Genomic DNA, 13,947 nt, shown 5'->3' with positions numbered 1-13,947 from the left:
CCACCCCCACCCGTACAAGAAGAAAAAGCGGCCGGCGCCGTGGCTCAACAGGCTAATCCTCCGCCTTGCGGCGCCGGCACACCGGGTTCTAGTCCCGGTCGGGGCACCGATCCTGTCCCGGTTGCCCCTATTCCAGGCCAGCTCTCTGCTGTGGCCAGGGAGTGCAGTGGAGGATGGCCCAAGTGCTTGGGCCCTGCACCCCATTGGAGACCAGGAGAAGCACCTGGCTCCTGGCTTCGGATCAGCGCAGTGCGCCAGCTGCGGCGGCCATTGGAGGGTGAACCAACGGCAAAAGGAAGACCTTTCTCTCTGTCTCTCTCTCTCACTGTCCACTCTGCCTGTCAAAAATAAAACAAAACAAAAAAAAAAAAAACAAGAAGAAAAAGCTGAACAAACTGAGAACCGACAAGAGAGCTGTAGTCACAGAGCAAGCTGCCATCCACCTACCTGGAGACTGGCCAGCCAGAACTTTACAGCTAAAAGCCGGGCACCTCCGGGGAAGCTGCTGGGCCACAGGCGGGTAGAGACACGCACACGGTGACTTCGGCAGGTTGTGGAGTCTGGTGTGGACTGGCTCGGCGCGGAGAAACCCTTGAGGTTTCAGTTGTAGAAGCGCCTGCTCTAGGCCGGCGCCGTGGCTTAACAGGCTAATCCTCTGCCTTGCGATGCCAGCACACCGGGTTCTAGTCCCGGTCGGGGCACCAGATTCTGTCCCGGTTGCCCCTCTTCCAGGCCAGCTCTCTGCTATGGCCCGGGAAGGCAGTGGAAGATGGCCCAAGTCCTTGGGCCCCTGCACCCATGTGGGAGACCTGGAAGAAGCTCCTGGCTCCTGGCTTTGGATCAGCACAGCTCCAGCCATTGCAGCCAACTGGGGAGTGAACCATCGGATGGAAGACCTCTCTGTCTGTCTCTACCGTCTTTCAAATAAATAAAATAAATCTTAAAAAAAAAAAAAACCCTTCCCATTTCAAAACTCTTAACTTAAGGGTCTTCGGCCATGTAAACCACAGGCACAGGCTCTCAGCACTGGGATCTGTATGTCTTTGGGGGCCATTTTCAGCCCGGCACAGATTAACTCTCAGCCCCTGGGTGGGTCAGGGCCTCCGGCTGCGGCCTTCCCAAGTGATTCCTCCCATTGAGTTCAGCCGGGAGGGGAAGGCTGGCGCATGCTGGGTTCAGAGCAGCACCCTCCCCAGGTGGGGGGAGGTTGCAGTAAATCCCTTGCCCCTGGAGCACAGGCCTGCTTCCTGGGGAAGGCTCCGGATTCATTTCGCATTGTGTGTGTGTGTGGAGGGGGTCTTTCTGGGCCAAACCCAGTGGGCTTCCTAGAGGAAAACTCGGGAAAGAGCAGGCGCTTCTTTTTTTTTTTTTTTTTTTATTTTAGACAGGCAGAGTGGACAGTGAGAGAGAGAGACAGAGAGAAAGGTCTTCCTTTTTGCCGTTGGTTCACCCTCCAATGGCCGCTGCGGCTGGCGCATCTCGCTGATCCGAAGCCAGGAGCCAGGTGCTTCTTCCAGGTCTCCCACATGGGTGCAGGGGCCCAAGGACTTGGGCCATCTTCCACTGCTTTCCCAGGCCATAGCAGAGAGCTGGATCAGAAGAGGAGCAGCCGGGACTCGAACTGGCACCCATCTGGCATGCCAGCACTGCAGGCGGCAGCTTTACCCACTGTGCCACAGCGCCGGCCCTGGCAAGGTTATTTTGCCTGATCTGAGTGGCCCTGAAGGTACCCTTTGTCAGTCTAAGAACTCCATTATTTTTCAAACCCCAGGCCTACCACATACATTTTCTTTACCTGATTTTTTCTAAAATCTTTTGCTTTTGTAATTCCTGAAAAAAAAAAAAAATAGGTGCACTGACCCTCAAACAAAAACCCCTGTGGCTGGAGGTTCACCCAGCTTAATTTCCACACCTGCTCAAGGGGAGGCCGTGAGCAAAGTCCAAGTGTGCCCCCTGCTGGTCAAGGTCGCACATTCAGCGGTGGGTCGTGGGGACCAGGAGCCCAATGCTCCAGCCCCAACTTCTGGCGAATGACTAAGTAACCCAGAAGTAACATAGCCTGAAAAAAATTAATGGAAAGGAGCATTTCAACGATCAACGACACAAAACAATGGTAGGAGAGTAGCTTCCCAACTTAAAAGAAAGCTTTCTTAAGAGACATAGGATAAAAACAACACTAGAAAATCCAAGGAAGAAAAGATGGCAATGAAAAACAAAATTTAATGACAGGCGTAAAATAAGTGGCACACGGAAAACAAAACCCAGTGGTAGACTCCAGGATCAAGAAAAGTCAGGATGTAAGGCAAGGACCGCTGATTGGAAATGATGAGTGGGAAGATGAGGGTTCTGGGGGAATCAGATTGTGGACAGAATTCTTGTTCAGTTTCTTGCTGACAATTAGGAAACCTGAGACGCATTCATTTCTTAAGATGTAAATTAAAAAAGTATTCTCAGAACGAGATGACATATTAGCCAGGTCAGATAAAGGTTGACAGAACCAAAACACATTGTTTCAAACTATCAGCAAATAGACGATGCTGATTAAAAGAACACTAAATAGAAGAAGAAGAAGCTGCATATTTTTTCGAACAGAGCCAGCATCACACAGCGTAAGCGCTAACAGAGTGGCCTTCAGAGGGAAAACTACAGTGAATCATACTGAGAATCAGTTTTTTAAACAATGGATCCAATACGTTTTTAAAAATAGATTTATTTATTTATTTGAAAGAGTTACAGAGTGAGAGACATCTTCCATCCTCTGCTTCACTCCCCAAATGGCCGCAACGGCTGGAGGTAAGCCAGACCGAAGTCAGGAGCCTGGAACAATATCTTGGTCTCCTATGTGAGTGGGAGGGACCCCAGCCAGGGACCCCAGCCCTTGGGCCGTCTCCTGCTGTTTTCCCGGGTGCATTAGCAGGGAGCTGGATCAGAAACGGAGCAGCCGGGACTGGAACCGGCACTCATATGGGATGCCAGCTCCAAGGGTGGTGGTTTAACCTGCTGTGCCACAGTGCTGGCCCCATGCTGTCTGTAATGATGGAGAAAATTCCAGACAGATAATTTGCAGCAGACACCACAAGTGCATGTCTAAAAATCAAAGCCGGATGGGTATCATCTAGGAATATAGAAATGATGGAATGTTGCAAAATCCACTTAAAAACATTCCCATAGACAGGTTGCAGTAGACTGTGTTCGGGTTTATTAGATGCTGAAAGGGCATCTGTTAAAATTCAGGCGCCTTTCCTCCCGTAAACCCGCTGGTGTAAGACTATTTCCCGGCCGGGGCCGCGGCTCACTAGGCTAATCCTCCGCCTTGCGGCGCCGGCACACCGGGTTCTAGTCCCGGTCAGGGCGCCGGATTCTGTCCCGATTGCCCCTCTTCCAGGCCAGCTCTCTGCTGTGGCCCGGGAGTGCAGTGGAGGATGGCCCAAGTGCTTGGGCCCTGCACCCTATGGGAGACCAGGAGAAGCACCTGGCTCCTGGCTTCGGATCAGCGCGGTGCGGCGGCCATTGGAGGGTGAACCAACGGCAAAGTAAGACCTTTCTCTCTGTCTCTCTCTCTCTCACTGTCCACTCTGCCTGTCAAAAAAAAAAAAAAAAAAAAAAAAAAAAAGACTATTTCCCTAATCCAGAATTGTGTCTCCCTCTCCGATCACGTAAAACCACAGCCAGTCCAATGCTCCCGTGCACAGCGTCACACCGGCCCAGGCAGCACTGCATCCGGCACCCCTTCTCTGCTGTATTTGCTGGCCCCTAAAGCTTAACGTAGCCCCGCCACTGCCGACCCCTCCTCCACGCTTCCTCCTCGGCCCCTCTCTGGAGCTCCAGACTCGCGCTTACGTGCTGCTTGGGCGTCCAATTCGCACGTCAAACTCCTCGTGTCCCAACCTCACTCTGGTTTTCCGCCCTGAGCTGCTCCCCCACAGCCTTCCCCACCTCAGTACATGGTAGCTCCGTTTTCTAACTGCTCAGGCCAAAGACCAAGGAGGCCCCCTTACCTCCCCTCCTTTCTTTACACCTGCATCAAGCCAGAAACCCTCTCGAGTCCACATTCAACAGACACCCAGAACTTCCTCTTCTCTCCTCCCCCTGCCTCCCATCCCCCTCCTCCTCCCTACCCCCTCCCCACGCCTCTCTTCCTTCTCTGGTGAACAGAGTCCTAGAGCCTTAAGTTGGGACACAGCCAGTGCAGATCTGTGCAGACAGGTGGCCCAGGATGGGGTGAGAGAGGCATTTGCCCAAGGATGTCAGAGAGGCATCCCGCCCCGAGCACACACCAAGGTGCCCACCACGGATGTCAGAGCTTGGCGTGGGAGTGAGGGAATTCTCTGCCCGGGGTGGGGAGCAGAAGAGGACATCCCGGGAAGGAGGGCGTCCGTTAGATGAGCGACCTGTGGATAATTTGAAACTGGCTTCTTACCCTCAGAAAAGGGGTTTGCACATAGGGAAGGAGGTGAGCCAGGATGACCGAGCGGTCACGGGGCTGGGACCAGCGGAGAAGACGTGGACTCTGGGAGTTTGGTCAGTGAACGTAAGCGAGGGACGGCGTCCAGCGAAGTCAGGAATGAGACAGCAGCGCCCGCTGCCCCGTCATCATGTAACATTCTGACAGTGGGATTCTTGGTGCAAAGGAAACCACTTTGGATTAATTTCAGCCAAAAAAAAAAAAAAAAAAAAAGGACTGCATTCATAGGACACTGAGCAGCTGATGGATCGGATGAGAAAGCTAAAGGGCCGAGTTTAGAAAGTGGGTCAGAACCCCAGCAGACAATGACAGCGGAACAACTGCCGAGTTTGCCCGGGGACAGGCGCGGCCGGCACCGAGGCACCAGCAAGCGCTCGGTCCTTCTCGGGGCCAGTGTGAGGCTACTCACGTAGATCCCTGCACGGCAGCTGCTAGGCTTCCGGGAAAGCAAAGACCTAGCTTTTAGCTCCATTGTTAAGAAAATGTATTTGAAAGAGTTACAGAGAGGCACAGAGACAGAGAGAGAGAGAGAGAGAGAGAGAGAGAGAGAGAGGTCTTCCATCCACTGGTTCACTCCCTAAATGGCTACACTGGCCATCGATCTGAAGCCAGGAGCCAGGAGCTTCTTCCAGGTCTCCCACGTGGGTGCAGGGGCCCAAGCACTTGGGCCATCCTCTGCTGCTTTCCCAGGTGCATCAGCAGGGAGCTGGATTGGGAGTGGAGCAGCTGGGACTTGAACTGACGCCCATGTGGGATGCCAGCACTGCAGGTCCAGGCTTTAACCCACTGCACCACATCATTGACCCCAGCTCTTAGGTCCTTAATGGGGGGAGGGGAAGTAGGACCTTCTACCACAGCTCCTGGCACCATGAGATTCCCAGGGAAGGATAGTTCAGCTGCTAACTACACACATTGTTGCAAGCGAGCTAGCCAAATGCAATCAGAAAAGAGAACCAAAGAAAAGATGTAAGTATTGTAAGAGGATCTAACCTGTTTGTTTGCAACTCAGACGATTGTATACCTGGAAAAGTAAAAATTAACTGGAGGAATTATTAGGAGCAATGCAGTAACTCATCAAAGTGTCGAGTTATATACGAGAGTTTTCAAATTTAGCAGTGCTGACGTTTGGTCGTGGGGGGAGTAACGCGGCATCTTGTGCGCTGGAGAGTGTTTGCTTTGCTGGTCCCCAGCCTCTATTCAATGAATGCCAGTAGCACCTGTCCCCAGCCCAGTGTGTCAGATAAAAATGTCCCCAGACCCTGCTGAATATCTGCTGGAGGGAGGGAAAATCACCCCTACCTGAAGTAATTACCCAATTAATTTATAAAAATAAATAACTTTTTTACATTGAAAGAACGGTGCCTGGAAAATCATAATGGGGTGGCATCGCAGTGCAGTGAGCTGAGCCTCCTCTGCCTGGGACACCGGCATCTCCTGTGAGCACGGATTTGAGTCCTGGCCACTCCACTTCCGATCCAGCTCCCTGCTAATCCTCCTGGGAAAGCAGTGGAAGATGGCCCAAGTCCTTGGGCTCCTACACCCACATGGGAGACCCGGATGAAGCTCCTGGCTCCTGGTTTGAGGCTGGCCCAGCCCCAGCTGTTGTGGCCATTTGAGGAGTGAACCAGCAGATGGAAGACCTCTCTCTCTCTCTCCCCCCATCTTTGAAATCAGTCAATAAATCTTTAAATACACTAGGCACTAACTAAACGTGACTTAGCTAGTGTGACTGCGTAGCTGAATTCTCAACTTGATGTCACTTTAGTTCCATCTTAAGCAGCCGTGTTACTGTGGCCACCATGCTAGAAGCTAAAGTTCTACATCTTCACTTATTTTGTCCATTGAATCAGCCCTGGCTGGGAGATGTGAATTAGAATCTCTTATTGTTGATAAATATTTGTGTCTTTCTCGTTGTTTTCTACAGGCTTTGCTGTTTACATTGTGATGTTGTATTATTTGGTATGTAGGTAATTACAGCTGTTACAACATTCCTGTGCATATTTTATATTTTTCTCTTATGTATAACTTTTTGTCCTAAATTTAATTCTCGTGTATTAAAGTTTCTCGTTCCATTTTCCTGATATATCTTGTCCTATCCTTGCACTTAAAACCTTTCTGAGTCAATTTGTTTTGTTATGGCATACGGTCCCAGCAAACACCGGGCTTTACTGTATGTTCTGACATCATAGTTGGCTCTGTTTTATTTATTAGACAGGGAGACAGAGACTCAGACCAACAGAGACCTCTACCCCGTTTCACCCCCAAGCACCGTCCCCGGCCAGAGCCGGGCCAGGCGGCAGCCAGGAGGCAGGCACGAATCCCGGCCTCCGTTTACCTGAGCTATCCCGGGCTGCTCCCCAAGCTGTAGCTCAGCAGGAAGCTGGATTGTTTGTGGGTCCGGGACTCAAACCCAGGCACTCTGATTGGCATGTATCAGATATGGCTGTCCCAAGGGGCATCTTCGGCACTAGAGCGAATGCCCGCCCCGAGATTGCTTATATACATATTCGAACATATTCCTAGGGCATGTATATTTGATCTTCATTTTACCAGTTCTATAATGTTATACTTAGTATTTTACTATTTTGAAATTTTGTTTCCCCATATGGCCTGCAGAGAGAGAGAGAGAGAGAGAGAGTTCTTCCATCCACTAGTTCACTCCCTAGATGGTCACAATGGTTGGAGCTGTGCCAATTTGGAGCCAGGAACCAGGAGCCAGGAGTTTCTTCTGGATCTCCCACACGGATGCAGGGGCCCAAGGACATGGGCCATCTTCTATTGCTTTCCCAGGGCATAGCAGAGAGCTGGATGGGAAGTGGAGCAGCCAGGACTCGAATCGGTGGCCATACGGGATGCCAGCACTGCAGGCGGATGCTTAGTGTGTGCTTACCACATCGCTGGTACCAGTTCTAGTTTTTAACTTTCATATCTTAAACTACCCCCACTCACATAATTAAGCTGCTGTCAACTTTTTTTTTTTTTACTCTACGTTGGAGGCGGGATTTGTGTTTTTCTACACTCCCACCTTTTCTCCCTCCCGGTCTGTACTGGTTGCCTGTCTCTTCCGTGGCAGGAGTCTCCAGGCTTCCACCCTGCTCTCTGTTCGCAATCCCCACCATTAGGTGAGCAAAGGTAGGGTTTCGCGCTCGGCAGTTCACGGAGGGGCCAACAGGGCGGTGTGCGCGTCCATGGCTGCTGGCTGCCCCTTCCCCATGGCTCACCGCCCACTGCAGACACCAGCTCTCTCTATCTGACGGTCTCCACTTTGCCCTTAGACAGCGCTGTGGCTGGGCTGTGGTTTGTGCTCCAAGGGCTCCAGAGCTGAAAACCTGGGCCTTAGTGCGTTGCTGCTGCAGTGTTGGGCTCTTTAAGTGGCGTGGAAGGTATCACGCAGGGACTAACATAGCTCTCCTGGGCCCCGCATGGTTCTCAGGGGAGCGAGTTGCTTTCGGTTGAGGCCACCCCATGTGCCAGACCCCTTGGCATGCAACCCATGGCTTTTCCAATTTTTCTCTGTGTTGTGATGCAGCCAGGGGCCCTCGCCAGGATGCCGGCACCGTGCTGTTAGATCTCCCAGCCACCGGAGTCCTGAGCCAAATAAACCTTTTTTGGTGCCAGTGCTGTGGCACAGCGGGTTAAAGCCCCAGCCTGCAGTGCCAGCATCCCATACGGGCGCTGGTTTGAGACCCGGCTGCTCCACTTCCAATCAGCTCTCTGCTGTGGCCCGGGAAAGCAGTGGAAGATGGCCCAAGTGCTTGGGCCCCTGCACCCATGTGGGAGACCTGGAAGAAGCTCCTGGCTCCTGGCTTTGTTTCGGTGCAGCTCTGGCCTGAAGCATGTGGTTTCTCTCTCTCCCTCAGATAAGTAAATCTTTTTAAAATACAAGGAAAAAATGGAATTAAAATAAATTTATTTTAAGACATCTAGAGTATACTAGAGAATTCTAAATATGGTAAGGGTGAGTTCTTCTCAGTGGGAAGAAAGGGTTTATTTAATAAATGAGCTTGGCAAACTCAACCCATCTGGAAAAAATATAAAGTTGGACTCCCATCTTATCTCACATTATATACACAAATGCATGCCAGACGGAAACATAAAAAAAGTTATAGCGGGATTATAAGAAAACTATGTGGCAATGTGGCTGTGGCGGCAACTTCCTTAATGAAGACAAGAGACTCAACAGTTCTAGGAAAAAGGGGACCCTTGAAAATCCACATAGATCTCAATATGTTTGTATGGCAAAATATACGAAAACCAACATCCGGGCACTAGAGATCAGGGTATCAACACATGTGGCAGATAAAACTCAAAATCTCTATTCTGAAAAAAGGAGAGGGGAGACCAAATAATCCAATACAAAATGGGCAAGGAACGTGATTAGGAAATTCATAGAAAAGCAAGTTCAAAAGACCGAACACGAGGCCGGCGCCGCGGCTCAATTGGCTAATTCTCTGCCTTGTGGTGCCGGCACACCGGGTTCTAGTCCCGGTCAGGGCACTGGATTCTGTCCCGGTTGCCCCTCTTCCAGGCCAGCTCTCTGCTGTGGGCCCTGCACCCTATGGGAGACCAGGAGAAGCACCTGGCTCCTGGCTTCGGATCAGCACAGTACGCCAGCCGCGGCGGCCATTGGAGGGTGAACCAAGGAAGACCTTTCTCTCTGTCTCTCACTGTCCACTCTGCCTGTCAAAAAAAAAAAAAAAAAAAAAAAAAAAACACGAAACAAAGACTCAAAACGTCCAGAGTTTTCAGTGAAGATAAGATGTCACTCAGGACGATGAGTTATCTAATCTCCAGACATGAGTGTGAGAGTGAAAGCAGCGTGGATGCGGGAGCCACCTGGCCTCATCTGCTAGCCGTCCATCCCCACACTCATCTTGTCTTGGGCATCTACCCGCTGAGACAAAGGCAGCAGTGCAGGGGAGTTAATTGACCATAATTCATGGTAGGAAAACCAAACCAGGAAACTGCCAACAGAGGGAATGCCCACGCAGCTGACACTGGCTGAAAACCTGTGGCACCTCCACTGCTGAACACGGCACAAATTAAGACACGTATCGGGGCATGCAGGGTAGAGCTGCCAACAGCAGTGCCAGCATCCTGTATGGGCACTGGTTTGAGACCCAGCCACTTCACTTCCAATCCAGCTCCCCGCTAATGCACCTGGGAAAGCAGTAGAGGATGGCCCAAGTGCTTGGGTCCTTGCGTGCTTGGGCGAGACCTGGAAGAAGCTCCTGGCTTCTGGCTTCAGATCAGCTCAGCTCTGGCCATTGTGGTCATTTGGGGAGTGAACCAGCACATGGAAGTCCTCTCTCTCTCTCTCTCTCTCTCTCTCTCTCTTTCTCTGCCCCTCCTTCTTTCTCTGTATAACTCTGACTTTCAAATAAATAAATAGAAAAGAAAAGGAACAACACATTGTTTAATAAAAGATGTTAATGTTAGGGGAAGTTGAGCAAAGGGTTTGTGGGACTCTCTGTACTATGTTTGCAACTTTTTTTAAGAAATGAGAATTAAGCCTTTGCTTCCTGGTTTCACAATCAAAGTTGGCAGGGTTGGTTGGTTTTTGGTGATTAGTCCAAGAGACCAAACCACATCCCCACCCAGCTCCTTGGTCTCTTCTTGGTTTCAGTGGCAGGAGCAGCCATGCTGGCCACAAAGGCAGACGGCTCAGTCAAGGGGGGCTCCACCTAGCGGAAAGTGGGAAGGTGGGATCAGCCGGCAGAGACCAGACCATGAGCCCATTGTACCCACCAGTTTTATAGAGCAAAGGCGGAACCTGCAAACACAGGCAACAGGGTGGACGCTCCCCAGGAAGTGAGCCGCGAGAGTCCACTGTGGTGTCAACTGCCCCTGGGGAACACCTGCTGGATGGTCAGCCCTCAGGAGGAGGGTGCGGCGGGCTGAAGTGTCACCCGTGATGCCACTCTCCCCAGGGAGGGCCGGTTCAAGTCCCCGCTGCCCTGATTTCCATCCAGCCCCTGGTAATGTACCCAGGAAAGCAGCTGGGTAGGGGGCCAAGTACTTGGGCCCCTACCACCCATGTGGGAGACCGGAAGGAGTTCCTGCCTCCTGGCTTCAGCTGACCCAAGCCTGGCTGTTGCAGCCATCCAGGCAGTGAACCAGCAGATGGAATACCACCCCCCCCCCCGTCTCCCTCTCAAATAAATCAATAAATCTTTCAAATAAAATAGCATGGAGAGCAGCTACTTTTAACACGTGGGTTTGGGAACAGTGATCTCTCAGCACGCTCGGCTGCCATTTTTGCCTCTGCATGGCACAGTTCTGATGCCAGATAGACGCTCGCTGTGCCAGCAAAGGATCCCGGCAAAGGTGACGCTGCCTCTGAACTAGCTTCTGCTTCCTCACCAATAGAAACTTGTTGACCTAGAGGATTACTTCCGCTCCAGGAAGGTCTGGTCAGAGGGGATGATGTAATGTCACTAAAGCTGTCACCACAAGCCGAAGCTCCGTCTACTCCTCAGAAACCTTCTTTCGGCAGAGTCCCAGAACCGGAAGTCAGATTGCCTCTCTTGGGTCTAATCATGGAGACGTACAGCGCATACAGACGCGTGCAGCCTGTTTATTCCCGAACCCGTGACTACCGCTACAGGGAGCAGTCCTGCGGTTACAGGTGGCTTCTGCGACAACAACCCCGCCTTTCTGCAGAAATCAGCAATATGCCAGCTGTTTAAAAACTATATAAACGTGTCCTCACTTTTCTTTTTAATGCTGTAGATTCCTTTTATCTGTACTTACGGTCACATATTTATAAGGATGGGACAATGCTCTCTGCGTTCCCTTCTAACTTGCATCTCCCTCCACCCAGTGTTCTGTGGTGAGGGTCGTCCCTGCTGCTGGGTAGCGGTAGCTCATTACTTTTCAGTGCTGCATAGTATTCCACTGTGTGGCTACACCATACTGCGCTTGTCCATGTGATGGCCAGTGGACACTCGGCTTGCCTGCAGATGGAGACCATGACTCACACCATTCTTGCTCACGCATCTGCTGGTAGTACACACAAGTCCTCAAGCTGTTTGGTCTGGGAACTCCTTTCTGCTATTAAAAAAGATACCAAGTAACCCAAAAAGCTTCTGAGTACTCATGTCATATATATCAATATTTGCTTCATTAGGAATTAAAAATAGATCGTGTCAAAATATTTATTCATTTTCTATGAATTATTAAATTTGGGGTGAATGATTTAAATTCATCTCAGTGACATTAAAAGGCAGTCACATATAAGCACAAATAATTAAGAAAAAGATATCAGCCGGCGCTGTGGCTTAAGAGGCTAATCCCCTGCCTTGCAGCGCCTGCACACCGGGTTCTAGTCCCGGTCGGGGCACCGATCCTGTCCCGGTTGCCCCTCTTCCAGGCCAGCTCTCTGCTATGGCCAGGGAGTGCAGTGGAGGATGGCCCAAGTGCTTGGGCCCTGCACCCCATGGGAGACCAGGAGAAGCACCTGGCTCCTGGCTTCGGATCAGCGCGGTGCACCAGCCGCGGTGGCCATTGGAGGGTGAACCAATGGCAAAAAGGAAGACCTTTCTCTCTGTTTCTCTCTCACTATCCACTCTGCCTGTCAAAAAATAAATAAATAAATAAATAAATAAATAAATAAAATAAAAAGAAAGAAAAGAAAAGAAAAAGATATCCTTATTGTTGTAAAAATGTCAATGGGAAGAAGGATGAGGTTTTGCTGTTGTGCAGATCTCTGCCATGTCTGTCTCTGGGGAAGTGGCTGCAGCCACAGCGCTGCGCCCGTGCTCAGTGGCCCTTCCTCCTGGGCTGTGGTTCGCACACGCTTCTGGCAGCCTCAGGTCGACAGGTGGTGGCAGCTCCCACAGTTGCTCACCTTTAGCTGTGTTGCCGGCCCTTCTTGAACTCCTACACACTGTGCTCAGGGTGTGGCTTTGTCTCCCAAAGGTGCCCAGGTCGGAAGCTTGGTCCTGAGCAAGGTGGCCATCAGCAAGCCAGTTGGGAGCATTGCCCTCGGTTGTATAGGTACCTTGGACTAAGGTGGTGCTCCAGGGCCTGGAGTGAGTACCCCCAATGGGGCTGTCGTGAGTGAGTGAGCCTGGCTCCTCCCTGGTCCTCTGGCCTCCCATCTTCCCCACACCTGGTCCCATTGTGATGCCACCTGCTGTGATGTGACCCACGCCAAGGGGCCTGCACCCGAGCCAGGGCCACGCCATGTGGGCTCTGCTTCCAAAACTGGGGGCTAAGAAGCCTCTTTTCTTCCTACAGTGCCCAGCCTTGGCTATGCCGCTACAGTTACGGAAGATGGGCTGATACAATACGGTCACTGTGGCTGGCCCCTCATTGGCCTGTTTAATTAAGGCCTTGAATGTGCCGCCACGTTCCTATTAAGATTCCGACTGGTGCATTGCACACTCACTACATTTTGCTTTCAGGGACCTCAGATTTTCACCTGGGATCCTTTTCCTTCTGCAATGGGCGTGGCTTCCTCCAGAGAGGGTTTAAGTGTGCTTCCTCCATGGGTCTGGCTCCAGTTGCCTTTCGCTTTTATCCCTGTGCCCCCCCGGCCTAGGAGACTGCTGGAAACCACAGCTCGTTGTTATAATCAAATGAGCAAATGCTCACGAGTCGAAAGCAGCCTCGGGTGTGGTACTTGTTTCTTGGAGGTCTCACGTTCTACATTTCAGCTGGGAAATTCACTGGATTGGTGAATCTCCCATGATTTTCACTCTTTTTGGCATTTCTTCCAGCACTTAACAAATTTTCTTAATTATTTATTTTCTTTTTATTTGAAAGGCAGAGAGACAGGCATGGAGTGAGAGAGAAGGATCTTCCACCTGCTGATTCTTTCCCTGAATGCCTGAAACAGTCGGGAACCAAGAACTCAATCCAGGTGCTCCACGTGGGTGGCAGAGACCCAAGCGATTGAGCCATCACCTGCTGCCTCCCAGGGTGCACAGCAGAAGGCAGCTGGATCAGAAGCAGAGGTGGGAACAGGGCTGGAGCCAGGCACCGCAGTACGGCGCGTGAGTGTCCCTAGCAACACCTCCACCACCGAGCCAAAGCCATCTCTCGAAGCTGTGTTCAGCAGAAGGGCTGCTCCCCATGGCCACCAGTGAAAACCCCTGCCCTCTCTTAAGGGTTTGTTCTCGAGGTTTTTTTTTTTTTTTTTTTTTTTTTTTTTTTTTTTTTGCCTGTACTTGCTACTTGCTATTTCACATAACCACTTGGGGTGAAAATTATGGCAATAGAGTAAGATAATTGACTTTCCATCTGTCAAAATCGCATTCATTATCTATTAGTACACAACGAAGTACTCCCCAAACCAGGAAGTGCAACAAAACATGCGCCCCTTACTGCGTCATCTCCATGGCTTGGCCCCATGTGTCACGCGTCCCCCCTGGCCTGCTGATGTCTGTGGTCTCATCCGAAGGCGCTGCTGGAGACGGACCACTTCCAAGCTCATTCATTGGCTTGAAGCATCGCTCAGTACCTTCAGGAGAGTCTTG

The sequence above is a fragment of the Lepus europaeus genome, chromosome 19 (assembly GCF_033115175.1).
Source record: "Lepus europaeus isolate LE1 chromosome 19, mLepTim1.pri, whole genome shotgun sequence".
Taxonomy (NCBI): Eukaryota; Metazoa; Chordata; class Mammalia; order Lagomorpha; family Leporidae; genus Lepus; species Lepus europaeus.
Note: the sequence above shows the minus strand (reverse complement) of the source record.